Source organism: Urocitellus parryii, chromosome 4 (assembly GCF_045843805.1).
Source record: "Urocitellus parryii isolate mUroPar1 chromosome 4, mUroPar1.hap1, whole genome shotgun sequence".
NCBI lineage: Eukaryota > Metazoa > Chordata > Mammalia > Rodentia > Sciuridae > Urocitellus > Urocitellus parryii.
In genome coordinates this window covers 125,475,445-125,478,387 of record NC_135534.1, presented here as the reverse complement: position 1 = coordinate 125,478,387, position 2,943 = coordinate 125,475,445, and the positions used below count along the sequence as shown (strand labels likewise).

The following is a 2,943-nucleotide window of genomic DNA, read 5'->3' as shown; positions in this document are numbered from 1 at the left end:
TTTGTTTTAATTTTTTTTCTCTAGAAAGTTACCAACTAAAGGAAGCTATTGGTCAGCAAACAGTCCTGTGTTATGTCATCAAAATACACAGATCAGTTAGAGGTGTTGTGCCCCATGCATGTAATTCCAACTACTCAGAAGGCTAACACAGGAGGATTGTAATTTTGAAACAAGGGTGTGCAACCTATGGAGACCCTGTCTCAATATTAAAAAACAGAAAAAGGGCTGGGGATGTAGCTCATGGTAAAGTGCCCCTGGGTCCAATCCCCAGTATTGGAAAACACACACACACACACACACACACACACACACACACACACACACAGAGAGAGAGAGAGAGAGAGAGAGAGAGAGAGAGAGAGAGAGAGAGAGAAAGATCATATAGCCTTCAGGTCTATTCCAATAATAAGATTCTGTGATTATAAATATTTAATGCCAATGTGGAATTTCAAAACACAAGCAGACAGTCATAGAAAGGATTTAGATTTCAGAATTTCAATTTCACCTAGAAATGATTTAAATCTTAATACCTGAAAGGGCTGATAGGTTAAATTTATTTATGAAAAATCATAAATAATGGTCAGTATGATGTGTTTCTCCTGAGACATAGGAGGTACCTCTTAGCCAGGCTTCTTGAGCGGTTGAAGTAAGTAATTCTAGCCAAAGCCAGAATTGTTATGTTCTTAGTGATTTAATGATTTAACATTATGTGATTTGTTTATACTCCACATCTTACCCAATGAGATTCTATAATGAGTCAAAGTATTTGTTTTTGTCTTTCCACATTTTTTATTGGTGCAATATATTGGTACCTAATTACAGGATTTGTTGTTAAATATTCATACATGCACACAATATAACAGTATTTTGGGGGCAATATCACTCCCCAGTACTTACCCCCTCTCTGCCACCAGATGGTCCCTTGCATCTACTGATCTCCCTTTGATTTTCATGAGATCCACCCCACGTTTCTTTTCCTTTTTTTCTCTCTTGCTTTCCCATATGAGAGAAAATATATGACCCTTGACCTTCTGGTTTGACATATTTGGCTTAACATGATGACTCTAATTTTATCCATTTCCCTGCAAATGCCAAAATTTCCTTTGTCTTTATGGCTGAATAAAACTCTATTGTGTATATATGCCACATATTTTTCCCAGTCAACTGTTAATGGACACCTAGAATTCCATAGTTTGGCTATTGTGAATTGTGCAAACAAGGATTTCAAGTGGAAGATTACTAAATTGTTAATGCTATTCCCAAGTTCTTTATTTACACTTCGATGTAGTAGAATTATAGCATGATAGTATATTGCAATATACTATCAATTGCATTAAAGCAGACATTATCTAAACCAGCAAAAATGGATGGGGAACATAAAAAATTTATGGGATTATCAAAGAGGAAAAGAAAAAGTCAGACTTCTTAGGAGTCTATTTAAAGTATTTTAATACGTAAAATTAAAATCCTTTCTAAATAAACTGAAATGATGAGGCATCATGATCCTTTAGAAGTATGCAATGCACGTAGAAGCAAATGTGTGAACATTCTCTTATTTTCCATTTTCCTAAAATGGCAGTTAATATAAATTGAGATAGACTTTAATTTCTATATCAGGACATGATGGGGTCCTTTATTCTATTTTTTGGCTGCATGGTATGTTGGTGAATGCATACATACGTCCATTCATTAAGCATTTTTAAAAAATAATTCTAAATTGTTTTTGTCAGGTATCTTTGTAACAACACTAAAAAGTTGAGTAACAGATAAGGGAAGGAGGTGGTGTCTGATTTTCTAGTGTCAGTCCATGAAAGTATCCGTTGAAACGCCCAGTCCCCTTTCTTAGTCATACATCTCAGATGCATGTAGGTCTATCCCTTCTGTCTAGGAGGGTCTTCAGGACCCCAAATAAACAAGAATTGTCTTTTCCCCTCAAGTTCTTCTTTTTAGCCACTGGGCTCCCTCGCCACTAAAGGAATCTTTTCCTTTTCTGGGAAAAAGAAACTTTCCTGTTTTCTGCCAGATCTTCTGTCTGTGTCCTTTCCACTTCCCTGTTAGTCTGTTCAAACTCAAATGCCAAAAATATATTCCTTTTTTATCCTTGATTTTTTTATCCCTTGACTGAAAATCCCCTGAAAACAAGAAGTTCAGCAAAGTCCCCAGAAATACTGATTTGTTCAGTCTAGGGGTGAGGCCCAGGCAGGGTTAGTTTGTAAAAGCTTCCTGGGTGATTCTAATTCATGGTCAGTTTAAGAACTAGTGAGCACTTGGTTAAGGGGAAGTACGGAGAAATATTGGGAAAAGCAAACTTTGGTTAATATTTTGTAATATTATGAAATCATATACAAATCAATATTATGCAATCATACATGAATACCAGAAGCTGGAAAAATCTTTGAAAATGAATTTGAATGTTAAAAAAATAAAAAAAGATTAGAAGAGAACTATAATGGGGTAGGCTGGGGTATAGCTCAGTTGGTAGAGTGCTTGCCTTGCATGCACAAGGCCCTGGGTTCAATCCCCAGGATCACCAAAAAAAAAAAAAAAAAAAAAAAAAAAAAAAGAGAGAGAGAGAGAGAGGGAGGGAGAGAACTATGATAATTTTACATACCACAGTTATCTTTGTAACTTTTGGGGGTGGAGGTAATGGAGTTCAGATATCTGAATGCCTAACAAATTCAGGAAAGGGTATTTGGAAACCCTGTTTCCTGATTTATACATCTTAGTTATCTATTTTTTTTCCCTAAAGTCCAGCAGCCAGTTAGGGCTAAGCTTGCTTAGATTCTCATGAAAAGGAGTCAGTTTGGGCTTGACTGCAACTGCTAACAAATAAAACAAATCTGAGGACAAATAAAATCCTAACATCTTAAAAGGAAAGGATACTGATTCAAAATCCAAAGAACTTCAGGGTGGGTATAGTGCAACCTCTTTTTCCTGGCTATA

The 2,943-nt window shown here is 35.9% G+C and overlaps 1 non-coding gene across 1 annotated transcript; it reads left to right on the top strand.

Annotated features, from left to right (window-relative positions):
* The first annotated feature begins 2,463 nt into the window (after nt 1-2,463).
* Nucleotides 2,464-2,533, top strand: Trnaa-ugc (transfer RNA alanine (anticodon UGC)). Its single transcript has one exon. It is a non-coding gene; the product is annotated as a tRNA-Ala (tRNA).
* The last annotated feature ends 410 nt before the right edge of the window (nt 2,534-2,943 follow it).